The sequence below is a fragment of the Poecile atricapillus genome, chromosome 15 (genome assembly GCF_030490865.1).
Source record: "Poecile atricapillus isolate bPoeAtr1 chromosome 15, bPoeAtr1.hap1, whole genome shotgun sequence".
In the NCBI taxonomy this organism is placed as follows: Eukaryota; Metazoa; Chordata; class Aves; order Passeriformes; family Paridae; genus Poecile; species Poecile atricapillus.
The window spans coordinates 15,368,053-15,384,893 of NC_081263.1; positions in this window are offsets into that span (position 1 = coordinate 15,368,053).

Consider the following 16,841-nt stretch of genomic DNA (forward strand, 5'->3'; position numbering starts at 1 on the left):
TCCTATCCCCAGATCTCTGCCTAAAAGCCCTTTGATTTCAAAATTATAATAATTCGGAGGGAGGGGGGGTCTACATTCTTTCATCCCAAGGGAGGCTCCTGCCCTCCCTAGCAGACACCTGTCTTCTAGAACCAAGACAGATTTGCAGATTAATCCTTTGTCCAGAGAGAGGGGAAGAGAGAGAGAGTGATCAGCATGTAAAGAGACACCATAAACTATCAAAGCCAGTGAGGAAAGGAATTAACCTTCAGATGAGGAGAGAAATAAGGAGATGCCTTAATAAGCTGAAATATAAAAGAATATTAAAGGTCCTTGGCTGGGTTTGATATATCTCGCTGGAAGCCGATGTGGTTCTGTGGGCCAAGAGGCACATGCATAACCTCTTCCCTGAGCTAACAGTGGAACTGGACGTTTCCACTGACCACTGTGTACATCTTTGTATGTAATTTCTGGGTAAACTTCTCCATCAGTGGTCTGACCTAGGCATCTTGGATGGTCATCTCTAGTGGAAAGATTAAAAAAATTTAAAATATAGATTGCATTGTCAAGCTGCTCCTGAGGGAGCATGCCTATCTGATTTCCCCTCTTGTTTTTGTAGCATGTTTTTCAATATATAATATGCCCTTTCCACTACAGCTTGCCCTGTTGGAAAATGGGCAATACCTGTAATGTGTTTGATATCCCAAGTGTAGAAAAATTCTTGTGTTTTATGAGATGTATATGCGGAGCTGTTATCTGATTTTATCTGTTGAGGAATTCCCATCGTAGCAAAAGCACGTAGCCAATATCAGGTGGCATCTCTTGATTTCTCACCTTTGTGAGATTCTCATTTCAGTGCTGAAAAATGGAGAACAAAGCTGATTACATGTGATCTGAAAACAGGAGCGGTGTCCTGTTTGTCAAGCCTGTAAACCTTGAGAGAAGCATAACAAACTGTCAAAATGACAGATTTATTACAGGACTTCAGCTGCTTTTGAGCAAACTGCTGAACACAGTTTCTCACATTGAAATGCATAAATACTGTCTTAACTTTGTAATAAACCAGATTCACTTGCTTCTAGTTTGTGTGTCTCATATTCATATGCCACAAATGGTTGCCAGTTAACAGGGGCTTCATTACTACTGATGTGATCCAGTCCTGTGGTGTACTCCAGCTGAACCATCAGTGTGTGTGTTCTGCTGATCAAGGAGCTCCTTTTATCGCTGGCTATAGAGCAGGCTAGCCTGTGCAAGCAGTCAAGAAGCATTTCTTACAGTGGGGCAAAGTGCAATGAAATACCAAAAGCTGCATAAAAACTGCATGTTGCGTATCACTTGGGAACAAGGATATAAACTCCAATCCCAAAGACTTATACAGCCACTTATATGCATCAGACAGTTTTGTCCCTGGTACCCATCAGATGGTTCCTATGACCTCACTCACTGGCAGAAGTTTGGTTAATATTCACAAACCCACCAAATTACTCATCACAATATCCACCCTGATGATACTATTACTTGGTGTGTGGTATACTCAGCTTTGCAAGAATTTAAGGAAGCAGTGTGTCCTTGAGGCTGCTCCACCTGCATCGCCATCAGATAGTGTTGTTTCTGTTAATGCAACAGCACCTGAGGAGAGTGATCCAGAGAGAGAGGATCCGTTTGGATCCCTGATGATCACTGGCACGAAGCCTAGTGGTGTACCCCTGAGGACAATGCTGAGTACAGTCCTTTTGGACACCTTTGTTAGTAAACTGGGTGATGGAGCAGAGTGTGCCCTCCCACAAAACCGGGAGCAGCGGCTGATGCAGGATGCTGGATGGCTCTGCCATCCAGAGGGACAAAAGTTCAACAGGGGTGACAGTTTAATAACAAGTGCTGAGTCCTGTCCTTGAGAAGCAAAAACCACAGGCATCAGTATCTGCTGGGAGCCACCCAGTTAGAAAACTAAAGTATGGCAGGGTCCTGCTGGAAACAGGATGCCCATGGGCCAGCAAGGTACTCCTGCAGCAATGCAGAACAGCGTCCTGGGCTGCACTGGGAGCTGGGACACAGCCAGTGGAGGGAGGGGATCCTTCCCCTGCCCAGTACAGGGGACAGGGACAGACTGGACAGAGCCCAGCACAGGGCCATGATGGGCCATGATGGAGGGGCTGGAGCATCTCTGCCATGAGGAGAGGCTGAGAGAGCTGGGACTGCCCAGCCTGGAGCACAGCACGCTCAGGGCATCTCATCCCTGGGGATAAATACCCAGGGTGGGGCTGCAGAGGGGATGGGGCCAGGGACAGCCCCAGGGGCCACGGGCACAAAGTGACACACAGGAGGGGCCCTGTGAGCTCAGGAGACACTTCTGCACTGGGAGGGTGGCCGAGCACTGGTGCAGGTGCCCAGGGAGGTGGTGCAGCCTCCACCCTGGGAGAGACTCAAAAGCCACCTGCACACATCCTGGGCAGCTGGCTCTGGGTGGTCCTGATGGGGCAGGGGCTGTGCCAGGTGACCTCCAGAAGTGTCTCCAACCTCACCCAGACTGAGATTCTGTGACTCTCAGAATAGAATAAAACAGGTTGCAGTTTCCTAAGAACAAATGAAAAAGCTCCACACATGGCAGGATTCCCCTGCCCTCACCAAAGTGGATTATGTCACATGTCTCCCTTCTGCAGATTCCTCCCTGGAGTGACAATGTCCCTCAGTGTCACTCCTTGAGGCTGAGAGAAATCTTTGCCCATGATCATTGGTTTGGGTGATCAATCTCTAATTAAGAATTGGTTTTGCTGGCTTGAATAGAATTGCTTCAAACTTGCATCAAATGTAATACACTATACTGGAAGTTATAGTTCCCTGTACTGGGTAATAAGTAATTCTAATAAAGATCTTTTAGTCTAATCATGATCAAAACAAACTCTTTATTTGTCTATAAATATATCCTACATCCTAAGGAAAACAGTTGTATAAAAGTTCACTTACACCTATACTATCCTTTAAACATAAACTATTGACAAAATCTAAAGCTAATATACTACATCCAGCTGCTCCCTGGCTCCTCTCTGAGAAGTTTAGGGAGCAAGGAGATCCCTTCTGCTCCTTGTGACTCAAGGGGAGTGTCTCATGCCTGCTCCCTGCACAGCTCTCCAGGTGGTGCTGTCGGTCTCGGGCCAGCTGTGACTGCAGCAGGGACACCTGAAAGAGGCACAAGGCCCGGCTCAGACAAGCCCACGCTGGCAGCAGCATCCACAGCCCCACGGTACCGGCTGTCAGGGCAGACACAGCCTCCAACTGCAGCCCTCACCAACACTCTGCCCTTGGGGAAGGGGAAAGGAACAGGCTCCCAGACTGGCCCTGAGCAGAGCTCAGATGATCAACAAGTCCAGTCCAAGGCTGCCAAACCCTTCCCACGTACATCCCTCAGCCCCCACAGGTCTAGCAGAGTGAGTTCCAACAGCAGTGAGGAACCCAACTCTGATTTCCAAAGGACACATTTGGGCCACTGACCCCTTGCTCCACAGGCTGTGCATCAGCAGGAGGGCTACTGCTCCCCTGAGCTGCTGGAGCTTCTTTCAGAAGTTGACCTATTTTGCCGGTCAGACTTGGAGACACTGAACGTAAAGGACTCTGGGGGGAACACTCTCCTAAAAGTTCTGATTCTTCTTCCTTCAGGTTCCACCTGCACATTGGATGGGAGAAAGGTCACAGAAATCCGTTAGCAAACATGGAGCAAAAGAATCTCTGGACATCAAGGCAAGAGCTCTGCTCTGAGACCCTGAATTGCACCAGACAGCACTGGGGGCAAAAAGATCTCGCTGGGGGCTGCGCAAGAGAGGCCAGTGTGTGTCCAGGGACACAGGGCCAGGGAGGGAGACAGCGCAGTGAAGGCGCCTTTGAGAAAGCCATGGGCTGCTGCAAGAGACAGAACAAACAAAAGGGTGTGCCCACAGCAGGGACAGGGAGAGGCAAGGAAACATGCAGGGGACAGCAAAGCACTGCCTGGGCAAACGTGCTGTGTTCCAGAGGAGCCTGAGGCTCTGCACAGGTGGTGTACTTTACCTGCTCGAGAGTCCACCTGGGCACAGTGGTTGATCCACAATTCTCTGTCTTGTCTTTTGCTGATGTTGCAGCCACATCCCGTACATGTTCCACAACCTTCCTGGAGTGCTCTGATAGCTGCTTCCCTTCTGCTCCAACAGCCTGTTTGGTATTCAGAGAGGAGATGATTCCCTTATTTCAGACACCACAAGAGCTGTCCCTCAGAAATCTCAGTCTCGCAAAGCATCCTTGTGGCAGTGCAGCTTCTGTTCGGCCCTCTCAGTACAAAACTGCTCACTTGCTCCATTCCTTCCCACACCAAATCCAAATCCCCACGTGTTGGCTCCCCTTGTGTGAGCACAGGAGAAGCAGCTCCCCATGCCCAGCATTTGGCCTGCAGCTGATTTGAACAGCAAACTCCAGAGCTGTAGCAGTCATTTTGGGTGTGCCAGGAAACAATCTGGCAGTCAATGGTCTCTGGCTGGGGCCAGGCAGACAGACAAGGCTGCCTGCTGCAGCCTGGGCTGCTTTGCCCAAGCAGGCCTGGACTCACAGGGATATAGAGTCCCACTTCTTTATGGGAAATATCACTGGAATTCTTCAGGGACATTGGAGTGGACTGAAGGTCAGTGCCTGTGCCTACCTGGATACAGGTCTTTCCCTTCAGGATGTCCACGTGTTTCTTCAGAGACCCGTTGGCAATTTCACTCTTCCTCAGTGCATCACTCAGGACTTGAGTGTTCTGTATCCATTTTTCCAAAGCAGCAGCCCCACGCTCCAAATCTTCCTGCATGCCTTCCCTCTCCACTTCCAAATGTTGAGTGTTTGCATTATGATTACTCATCGCAGGTGCACGCATTTCTATCTTCTTTTCCAGGTCTCTCATCTTCCCCTCATACAATTCCCATTCATGCTGCCAAAACAAGGAGAAAAAGAGTCACTCATTCCTTCTCTTGGTTTGCTTCTCATACCAGATCTGGACTCCTGCTGCAGGGGCAGGCACGTGCTGCCCCTCTCTCTCTGCCTCTCGCGGTGCTGCAGACCTTGGCTGGGCCCCCCTTGACGCTGCCTCTTTCCCAGCTTGCTCAGCCCATCCCAGCTTCCTTTCTGCCCTTCCCCGACCTCTGACAGCTCCACTCCTGTGTTCCTTTGGGCAGGAGCTGCCAGAACTGCAGCCAGGATTTCAAGTCAATGCTAAGCAGGATTTAGGCAGTGCCACAAGGATGAGCTCTCCATCAGCAAGGAAGAGCAAACACCCTCAGCATTTCATTCCAAGGGCTTGGGGCAACAGGAGTGGTTTTCCAACACTCCTGTGTAGAGTTTCCATGGCAGCATCCCCGAGAGCCCCACTGCCCTCTCTTGCAGCACCAATGGCCAGATCAGGCTGTCATTCCCTGCTGCCACTCAGGACGAGTTGTCCCCTTGCAGGCACACGTCCTTATCTGCATCAGCACTTGGCTTTCCTCTCTTCTCTCCCCACTGCCTGCTCTCACATGGCCTTTCAATTAACAAATTGGCCTCTCAAACACCTTTCAATTAACAGCAACCTAGGTGTTCCCACCCCTCCTGCCAGCTCCAGATATTTAGAAATCTGAACATGGATTTGGACACCAGAAATTGCCCAAACCATGCAATGTCAATGGAGACAGTGTGGACATTGAGAACTAAAGCTTCCTGGGCCACAGAACTCCAGCATGGAGGAAAATCAGCAGCCTCAGTGCTAACTGGCTTTGACATGACTACAACATCTTTTCCTCCTTATTCAGAAGAATGAAATTAGGAAAGTTAAACTGGAAAAAGATGCTCCTTAGAACTGGTAACACAAGGTGCAAACATAGCTAGAAAATGGCCCTTTGTGGCATCTGCCATTCTCACCAGCACATCCTTCCTTTCCTTCTCCTGACTCTCCAGTTTCCTCCGAAGATATTCCATCTCCTGACGAACAGTCACAGCCTCTTCCTTCAAGGCAGTGGCCTCATCCTTCAGGCCCGTTCTTAGAAAGATTTTCTGGTGTTCTGCCCTCCATACTGCTGCAGGAGGGAAGGGGAAAGAGAAGGGAGAAAGCAAAGTAAAGTAAACTGATGGGCATCCTGCAGAGACAACAGCATTGTCTTCTCTGCCTGACTGGGTTTGCCAAGTCTTAAGCCCACAAGAGCTTCCAAAACTGAGAGAAATGAAGGAAACTTCCAGGCAGAGAAAAAAGCAGGAATGGCAGGGGCAAGGTTCAGAGGAATAGCAACGTGTGTTTGCTCTTGGCCTTGTGCAGAGTGAACAATCCAAGAGAGACAAAGCAGCTGGGATGCCTGTGCAGCCCTGCTCCAGAGGGGCCAATAGCCTGGAGGCTCTGGCAGGGCCTGGAGCTTAGGGGAATTGAGCTGAGGCATCCAGCTCCAGCTGCTTAGCACAGACACAGCACCTGAAAGGCACCAGCTGTGGATGGGATCAGCCACAGCAGAGCCATTTGGCACTGCCAGCCACAGCATTGTTCTCAAGAAAAATCTTTCACAGGCACTTGGATGGATAAATCTCATACTGGTTGTTTTTCCTGTCTGCCATCTCTGGGCACAGGTCTTTACCTCTGTGTGGGATCAGAGATCCCCACTGGTGGAACAGGATGGGACAATGGATGGGAGAGAAGTTGTACCTTGCTGAGTTTCCTCCAACAGTGTCTGCAGCTCCTGATTGCAGGCCTTGATTTGGTTGTAGTCAGCCTGAGCCATCCTCAGCTCCATCTCCATGGCCTCACAGTGTATGGCCATGGCCTCTGCTCTTTCCTCAGAGCTCTGGAGCCTCAGACGCAGCTCAGACATCTCAACCTGCAGCACATGCACAGCGTCCCTCAAGCTCTGTTCTCTTGCTCGGGACTTTTCCAGCTCCTGCAGCAGCTCCTTCTCTCGAGTCTCCAAGAGTGTCTGCAGCTCCTGATTGCAGGCCTTGATTTGGTTGTTGTCAGCCTGAGCCATCCTCAGCTCCATCTCCATGGCCTCACAGTGTGTGGCCATGGCCTCTGCTCTTTCCTCAGAGCTCTGGAGCCTCAGACGCAGCTCAGACATCTCAACCTGCAGCACATGCACAGCGTCCCTCAAGCTCTGTTCTCCTGCTCGGGACTTTTCCAGCTCCTGCAGCAGCTCCTTCTCTCGAGTGTCCTGCTCAGCTGCCTTCTCTGTCACTGCGTCCTGCAGGGCCTGGATCTGGAAGATGGATGCAGAGAGCCTCAGGGACAGGGCTGCTCCTGAGGCAGCAGAGTGGGCAGTAGGGAGAGCATTGATGGAGAAATGACTTCAGGCAGAAATACGCCAGAAACAGAAGGTGCAGAACCAAGGATTCCAGTGGAGACAAAGGTAGAGAAAATAGGGATGGGGAGGCGAGGGGCATCCTTGAGGCTGCAGCTCTGAACACGGGCTGAACTGGCTGTGGTGGAAGTGCCCTGCCCAGCCTGCCATAGCCACGTCTGTGTCCCCACATTGCTCAGTGCCTGGCACAGGCACCAATCCTGTCAGGGACAGCACTGCTAACAGAGGGACAGAGAAGCTCCAGAGGAGTGTGCTGCTGCTTCTCCTCCCACATTTCTTGCTGGGACACAGGAGTGAATGGGGGAAAACTTTGGCAGCAGACACCAGATCCAGCCTTGGCCTGAGGGTGCAGCAGCAGCAGCCCTGGGCAGAACACGGCAGCAGTGGATGCTGCTGGGAGGGGAAAAGAGGTTGGGACTACCATGCCAAAGGTGGTGTTGTGTGTCCCTGGAGAAGAGGATGGAATGCACAGCTTACCTGGGTGTTGAGCTCCTGCAGTTGTCCTGCACGGCTTGAAGAGAGGTGTTCAGCCTGCTGAAGAGCAGAATGAAGCTGAGAGAGCTGATTGTTCAGCGCCTGGTTCCTTTGTTCCAGCATTCTGAGATCCACATTCTTTTCCTCCAGAGACAGAATCAGCCTAGAAAGGAAGCATGCAACTCATTACTAATGGTATCACATTTTATAAACTCCTAGGACTTGCACCACCTCAGAGAAAACTGCTCTGTCCAATGAGGTTTGTCGGAACAACTTGGCTGTTTGTTCCCCCTGCAGTCACAGCCCAGCATGTGCCCACTCTGCTCTAGTTCCTGAAAGAACAGGGAGTTCCTGCCTACATGGAATATCTTCTATTTGAGATGGGAATGTGAATACAAACCTAACAAAGTCCTGCAATGAAGACATTAGGGGAGAGGAAGAATTTTCCTCTGACTAACCAGGCTCCAAGGGGAAGAGCTTTGGTCAACATGGAAGAGACATTTCCTTCCCCCATCTTGTATGTCCAGGTAGGAGGAGCAGCACCCTACAGCCAGGGGATGTCTGGGAAGTTCCCTGAGATTTACCAGCACCCATCCTACTTGCAGCTGGAGGAACAAAGGCCCAAGGCAGAAGTGGCAACAGAGGCTTGGAGCTCAAGCTGATGGAAGATGCAGAAACCTCCAGGCAAGCAAGAGTGCTCTGCCTTTCCTTTGTCTTCTTCTTGGAAGAAGAATCCTGTGGCACTGAAGACTGGCTTGACTTGATCAGCTGGAGGAGCCCCCCTAACCTTGCTCTGGTTTTTTGCATTCTTTGCACAGTCAGTAACACCTGTGAGTGTGGAGGGTGGCAGGGACCCTGCTTGAGCCCCTCCAGGCTCCGGGGGGCATTTTATCAGGAACAATGCACCAGAGATGTCATGAATAAAATCTCTCAAGAAATCCACCCCAGTTAAAATACTGTGTTTAGTTATGTACAGTAAATGTTCTTATCCCATTTGTAAACCTTGTGTGTTGTACCCCTTGTTTACTCCAATGGTTATTAGTAATGCTAATTACTTACCAGTTTCTGAAGTGTTTTAAAGGTTCTTATGAGACATTCCTGTACCCTTTCCCTTACTTCCCTGCTACCATGTAATAGAGCTGCTCCCATGAGGGCTAAATCGAACTAACAAAAGCAACCCATTAGAAAGATATGCCACAGAACGAGACAACTCCCATGGACACTGTGCCACACTAGAACAAAGAAACTCCCAGGAAGCTGTGCAACCAAGTAATATGCAAACTAAGGCATGCAAGACACCAAAACAATGAGCTAACAGAGGAATAAAAGGACAAGGAAACATATCGTAGCAAGCTATGATGAAAGATCATCTTCCTGCATCACCTAAGCCTGCTTGGAAACCATCTTCTTACATCACCATGACCTAAGAGAACTGGAAAGGACTGACCCCCCCTAGACAACAAGCTAGAACAATGGGCCTTCTGGATACTCTCATGATGGAAGCCCCAGCTCTGCAGTGTGTGCTGCAAAGCTGAATTGTGCCTCCTCCTTGGAGCTGACAGTGTGGGAATGGCTGTGATGCAAACAACCCCACGGGCCCCCCACCCCAAGAGCTGAATCCTAATAAAGGCATCAAACAGGAGTCTTGTTTCCTGGCCAATTTTTTTCAAGAGACATTCTTGTTTCTTGGGTGCCTCCCAGGGCAATCTGGGCTTGATCAGCACTCAGGGCCTTAAGAAGGTTCAGCCCAGCAAAGGCATCAGATGCCAGGATGATCAGATCCCAAAGGCTTCAAGTTACAGCAGCCAAGGTGGAGCTGATGGATGTATCCAGCTCCTTACACTGCAGCTCCAGCACTGTTAACACACCCATCTAACCTAACCTAACAGCACAACACTCCCTAGAGGGAAAGAGCTACCCCAAAAGCCTTTGTCTTCAGAAAAAATCTAACTGAAGGCTTAAAATATTAGAGAATGAATACAACATACAGATAACGAGACGTGTCTTCATGGAGAGTTCAGAATCTGCCACTTAGGCAATGCTGCCAGAGCCCCAGGCAGGTGCAAAGATGGCAAAGAGGGAATGCATTCACCACAATGCAGAGTCCCACAGGCTTTCATTTACCTGTCTCTTTCCCTCTCTAGGACATTCACGGAAGCCTGCAATTCAAAATTTTCCAGTGCCACTTCTTTGCATTCACTCCATTCCCTCTCCAGTTTCTGCAGCTGCACTTGTAGCTCCTTCTTCTGATCTTCTGCCTCCTCCAGCCTCTTCTGGATGTCTTCAGTCTCCAGCATCTTCCGACGTGACTCTTCCTGGGCTTCACTCACATCCTGCTGGGCTCTCTGGACTGTGCTTTCCAGGAACTCTCGGGAGGCTGCCAGCTGAGCTGTCAACTCTTCCACCTCAAGTCAAACAGAACAAAGCAGTCAGAGGCGACAGCCACAGCCTGCCACTGTCAGCCACAGCAGAGGCACTTACGAATGAGAAAGGAAAACTTTCCCTTTCTCCCTGTCCTGGGACCGGCAGATTCCCAATAGAGATGGACAACTTGGTTAAGTCTCTAAGTGGCTCACCTGAAAAAGCACCTCCCAAACCAAGGCTAGCAAAAAGAAGCCAGCAGGAATCCATGCTGATGGTTGCTGGCCAACAGCCCAGAGGACTGGCCCAGCTGTCCAGGGCAGCAGCTGAGATTCAGCAGAGCACTGAGTGTCCTTCAGAGCAGCTGTCATGGAGCCCCCACAGCATGAGGCAGCCCCAGGGATCACCCCATCAGCTGCTGCTCTGCCACGGAAAAGCAAGAAGGCCACAGAGTCCTCCCCGAGTGACTGCAGAACCACTGCTGTTTCACTCACCTGCTTTTGTAGAGCATCCCTCTGCTCAAGGAGGACATTCATCTCCTCTCTGATACCTTGGAGTTCCTCCTTGTGCCTCGTCTGCGCTGCCTGGATTTCAGTGTGAGCTTCCTGCAGCTCAGCTTGAAGCTTTGCCTTGATGCTCTGGCAACAAAATGCAGAGCAACTTCCTGGGACCTGCCCTCAGGCTCAGATTTTTGCACTTGCTGTCTCCAAATCCTATTCCTTCAGCTACTCCTTCCGGCTTCTCGACCCAGCTCTGCTTGTACTGCCAGCCCTCCTTCCTGGGGCTGAGCTCTGGAGCTTACCAGGCTCTGTGCTCCCAGAGCCTGAGGAATCCCTTGCCCCCTCACTCCCAGGAGCTGTCTTTTGTGCCCTTGTCCCTGCCCTGCACTCCGTTCCCTGCCTACTCAGACTTACCTGTCCCTTCTCTTGCTGCTCTTTCACCTCCTGCCTGAGCTGCTGGACCTGCTGGCACGCTTGGCTGAGGTGTCCTCGAGTTTGGAGCAGTGTCTCTGTTAAAGCCCTCTTCTCATTCTGCTCCTTTTGCTGCACCTGCACAGAAGCAAAGAGCAGAGGGTTTCACACTTCCCTGCAACACCTGTGTGGCAAGAGGCAATGACGGATGGGCTCACGCACCCTCAGAGCACTTGGCTGCTGCTCCCCTGGGCCACTGTCTGCCCCGAGGAGCCACAGCTGCCCAGGAAGTGACTTAAAACCCAGCCCAGAGGACATCTTGGGTTACTCTTCAGAAATACTCCAGACAAGTCGTTGAATAGATTTTTCTCATCTTTTTCAATGTTTCTGCTACACCCTCCCTGTGCCCACAAAAGAAAAGTCCTACAATCTCACTTTGGTACAGAACACCTACCAGCACACACCAAAAGGGGAGTGGTAAGAGAACAGTGAAGAATCTCTGAAGTATGTCTTAGGAAAACAGAACACAAGAGCAGCACAAAAATCTCAGCTTAAAGCTTATGTTTCTGCCTGGCTTCCTGAGAGAGGGCTCATTCCTGGTCCCAAAGACAGACCTGTTCACCTTTCACATGCCCAAGTTCAATGGAGAAGACATGGAGGACATGCTCCACACAGCCCCCATAGCCTGCCATCTCCACACCTCCAGCCTTGCAAAAAATCACACCAGTTCTCCCTTCAGAACCATTACCTGTCGCTTGGCTTTTTCAAATCTTGTTTGTTCGCCTTGTTGTTGGGCCTGCAGGGTGGCAACTTTCTGCCTCATCTCAAGCAGCACCCTCAGGTGCTCCTGCTCTCTCTTTGCCTTCTCTTCTTGCCATTGTTCCAGCATCTCCAGCAACTTTGCATGGTGTCTTTCTTGATCATTTTTCTGAAGAGGGGAGAAAAATTTTCAAGATGAAGTCATAGGCAAGCTCCTTGCTGAAAAATGTGAAGCTTCATCCATCCCACAAACCCCAGCCTGAAAAGACAACAGCACTGGCTTTCTGGACTCCAGAAATCATGTCCTGTCAGGGAATTTAAAAGGAGGCTCAGCAGCTGCAAGAATCACAGCCTCATGGAATCATTTCTGTTGGGTAAAACCTTCACAAGCATTGGGCCCGAGCACTCACAAAAGGAGGTGTCACCTTCCCCTGCTGATGCCCCAGCCACAAGGACTGAAGGACCACGGGCCTGTTCCATTGGCTTCCAGCCCAAATCTGATCCCTGTGTCAATCATGGAAGCACAGCAAGAAAGGAACTGAGTTCCCACTCCTGCAGCCAGCGGCACTGATGGCATCTGCTCCACGTTGGCATCTGCTCCACGTTGGCATCTGCTCCATGGCAGGAGGGACTCAGGGATGATCCTGCCCTGGGCTGCCACACTTTGGGTGGGCACTGCCCAACCTGCTCTGGAACTCGTCTTACGCCCTCACTGGAGCCATGGCTGCATTTACTGTCCCAGCACCATCCTGGGGGGCTTCACACACCTCCAAGTCTGAGCTGCTGGCTCTGCTGCCCAGCCCAGCAGCAAGAGGCCTCTGGCAGAGGATTGCTGCCCTTTCTCACCCTCAGGTTCTGCTTGTGCTAAACCTTCCCACAGGCCCAGCGTGGACAATTCAGAAGCATATTGTCCCCTACCAGGTCTTGCAGGAGCTTGTTTACTTGTAGTTGCTGAGTTGTTCCCTGAAGCCTGAGGCTTTCTTGACTCTGCTTTTCTGCCTGCAAGAGCTGCTGAGCTCTCTCTTCCTGTTCCTTTCTCCTGAGAGCCCTCTCTGCTTTCAGCTCTCGTTGGAGGAATTTGACTTGTCCTGCAAACACCACCAACAGCAGGAGTCAGAGTCTTTATTGACTTTACTGACCTCAGGCCCTTTCATGCCTCCAGCCCCACCACTCCTCAGAAGCCCCGTGGACAGAGGTGGCTTTCAGGGTGCTTGGCTTCTCTTGGCAGGGGCGGCGCCACAAACAAAGCACACGAGGTCCTCACCTTCTACCACTGCCTTGGCCTGTGTGACTGTGAGCACTTGAGCCTCCAGATGGGTCCTGCTCATCTCCAGCTGAGATATCTGCTGCTGAGCAACAAACAGGCTGGATTCCAGGCTCTCCTTTGCTGACCTACAAGTTGCAAATACACAGAGACATGAATTGCTTGCTCCTGACACCCACAGCTGGTTATTCCAGGACAATGAGGCTCAAGATCCCCACACATCAGTATGGAAAATGGATCACATGGAAACTTGTCCAGAGAAGGCACTTTTGTGCCATTTCCATAGCAAAGCAGGGCCCTCTGAGAGAGTGCCCAGGCCTTGCTTATGGTCTGGCACAGCACACACAGCCCAGCCCAACTTGACCTCAACAGCCAAAGCTTCACTTGCTGTTCCTGACCTATGACACTGGGGAGCTGTGCCCAAACAGGATGGGCATGACGAGTAAAGGCTCAGACTCTGTTCACAGCCCTTCTCACGTCAGCACTTGCAAGCTGCTTTGCAGTGGGAAAGAACAGACTCTTGCTCTGGCTGACTCCTGACTTTTTAATACTCTTGAAAATGGACATAAAGGTACATCATCTTCCAGACACTCTCTGTTTAAGAGATTTCAGAACTACTTTGCATGATACAGTAAAATCTCATCATCATGGCAGCACTTGTAAAAATCCCAACACCCTTTTGTCTGAACAACAACTACCTGAATGCAGAGACTGCAGTTTAAACTCTTACAAGGTCAAGGAGTAGATTTGACACATTTACTTTAGTGTTGTTGGCTAAGCAGGCAGTAGCCCAAGTGACTTGTCCTCCTTTACAGAGTGAGAGGGACCATGCAAAGGGACCTTGGTGGGTTTGGCAGGTGGATGCCCACCAACAATTAGCAAGAATCCCCAGAGGTTGTTGAGGATGAGCTTTCCCTGCTGCTCTCTAACCAGCTCTAGCACCTGGCCCACACTTCTCAAGAGTGGGCTTGGAAGCAGAAAGCCTCAATACTTTCAGCAGGAGCCTCTGGCTTCACCCAGAATGGCAGCAAGCAACAAGGGAAAACATACAGGACTTCCCCTTCTAGAACAAAACACTCCCAACGTCCCCAGGCAAGAGCCTGGAATGCTCAAGATGGAGCTTCAGTTCTGAAGATCAGGATCATGTCAAGCTACTTGGTAAGGAATGAGGGATGTTCAGTGAACAAGGGATGCTCAGAAAAAGGAACCAAACCCAAGAGAGACTTGAGGTTTCACTCAACCTCTGCATGCTTTAACTACTACTGAATTCAAGGCTGGGTGGCTTGCTTTTGACTTCCCACAGGAATGTGCTCAGCAGGACAAACAGAAGACCAAGGCTCATGAGAGCTTTATTGGCTTTAGATGTCAGAAAAATAACCTTCACATTGTGGCATACTTGTTTTTTTGAGACATTTCCATTTTATGTCCATGAAATGTAAAAGCATCTGAAAGACTCTCCTCCCTGCCTTTACCTGGTCTCTGCCAGCTGCTTGGAAAGGTCATGTCGGTGCCGTTCCATGTCTTCCATTCGTACCTCAAGGGCAGCTTTTTCCTGGCCCAGCAGCTCCTTCTCTCTGCACACCTGGGCCAGTGTGTGCCCTTGGCCAGAGGATTGCCGGCGCAGCTGCTCCAGAGCCCTGCTCGATGAGTCTTGCTCCTGGGAAACCTGGAAACAGGACAAGGTACAGCTTGAGCCCTTCCTCAGGAGCCCTGTGCAGAGCCAGCCAGTGCCACCTCGCAGGCAGGCAGAGGACAAGGAGCACCTGTGCTCTGGGCTCAAAGGTTCACAGCATCTGCCCTATGCAGCTCTGATACCCTGGGCTGCAAAAGCCTCTGCCACTGTTACCTTGGAGCTGCTGTGTCAGGCCCTGCTGCCTTGCCTGGGACCAGACAGCTCCTTGCCAACAAACATCCCTACTCCAAACTCCATGTTGTTACCCAAAAGTAATGCATCTTCCTCAAGTGACACTTGGCAAACAAAATTTCTATCAGGATCTATTTCAGCACTGGACATTTTCAGGAAGATTGGGGAAAGCAATTTTGCTCCCTGAAGCACAGGAAAATATACAGGATTTCCCCCTCTAGAACAAAACCCCCATCAAAATGTCACCTCCTCACTTGTTCAAAGCAGCTCTCTGCAACGAGGGGATCCTTGGCATGGAAATGGCTCTTGTGGTGAGCAGACATTTAGTGACTGATGAAAGTCTGGATGATGTGGCCAATGCAGATATCTTTGTTCAGCAATTCACACCAACAATACCACTTGTCTTACACAGAGAAGGTGTCTAATGGCCCTTGCTGCTATTCAAGCCAGAAGACCAAACCGTGTTTTGAGCTCTTTTCTTCAAAAGCAAAATCTCTGCTGTGTATTTGCCAAACCTACCACATACCCCAGAACTGGGACTGTCTGAGAGGGACCATCAGAAACAAACCCTTCTCTTGCAGCTATCCTGTAACACCCAATCCAAACCTCCCCTGGCACAGCTTGGGGCCGTTTCCTCGTGTCCTGTCCCTTGCTCCCTGGGAGCAGAGCCCAACCCTCAGCTGCTGCACCTTCCTGTTACAGGAAGTTGTAGAGAGCAAGAAGGTGCCCCCTGAGCCTCCTTTTCTCCAGGCTGAGCCCCTCCAGCTCCCTCAGCTGCTCCTCGTCAGACCTGTGCTCCAGACCCTTCCCCAACTCCATTCCCTGTTTTAGAGGCTCTGTGGCTGCCCAAAGCAACAAATTTTGTAGAAGCAGGCAACACTTTGCTGATGAACACCCATATCCGTGGCTAAAAAATGTGTGTGCCATCTTGAGGCAGGTGTCCACAGCAGTGTCCCTGTCTTCTTCTGCCAGAAACAGCATCTGCACTGATCTGGCTGGCACAACTCCCACTCCCACAGGTGCTGCCTAGCAATGAGGTGTCCAGAGGCATGGTAACATCATCCCTCCTTTGCTCCAGCAGATCCCTCTGAAGCTGCAATTCCTCCAGTGTCTGCCTCTTGACTTCCAGCTTGCTCTACAATGAGGGCTCTTCTCCCTCCAGTGCAGCCTCCACTGTACAAGAAGGGCCAAGACAAGTTTTCAAGGGAAAACCCATCTCATTTCCTAAACCAACCTTCATCCTGTCCTGCTGCTGGGCCTTTTCCACCTGGGCTGACGTTTCCTTCTGCTTCTCGGTGTTCTTCTGACGCAGCCACAAGGTTCCTGGCTCTGGGATTCCAATGTATTGCAGCAGCTTTTCCCTGGACTTCTCAAGGTTTTCTGAGCAACTGCAGAGACAAGGCTCAGTCAGAAGAACAAAGAGGCCTCAAGAGTCACTGATCCCATTTCCAGCACTCCAGGCTGGAGCAGGTGGCAGTGGGCTAAGGAAGACCTTGCTCTTTCCCTCCCAAGGAAATCCTCCAGAGGCAAAGGGGAAGGAAGGCAGGATTTTGCCTTCCTTCAGTGAGAAGCAGTGGCTGGGCAGGGGCACACAAAGAACAGAATTCAGGGAAGTGGTATGGTGAGAAGAAGGAGTCTTCTATTCCAACATGGCTGTGCATCTCCCACACAGCCTTAGGAGTCACAGTAGAGCATGAAAAGCCCTGACAGGACGATGCTCAAGAGCCACACATGGTAGGGCAGGTGATTTCTTCACCCAGGAACCTTTGAACTCCCAGACCTGGAAGCAGATTGCCTCTGGAATGGAGGAGGAGGAGGAGGAGGAAATGCTCACCCTCTGATTTCTTCTAGCAGACTCTCTATCTGCTCACGGCAGCTTGTGACCATTTGGGTTTGCTCGTCCATTTGATCAATAT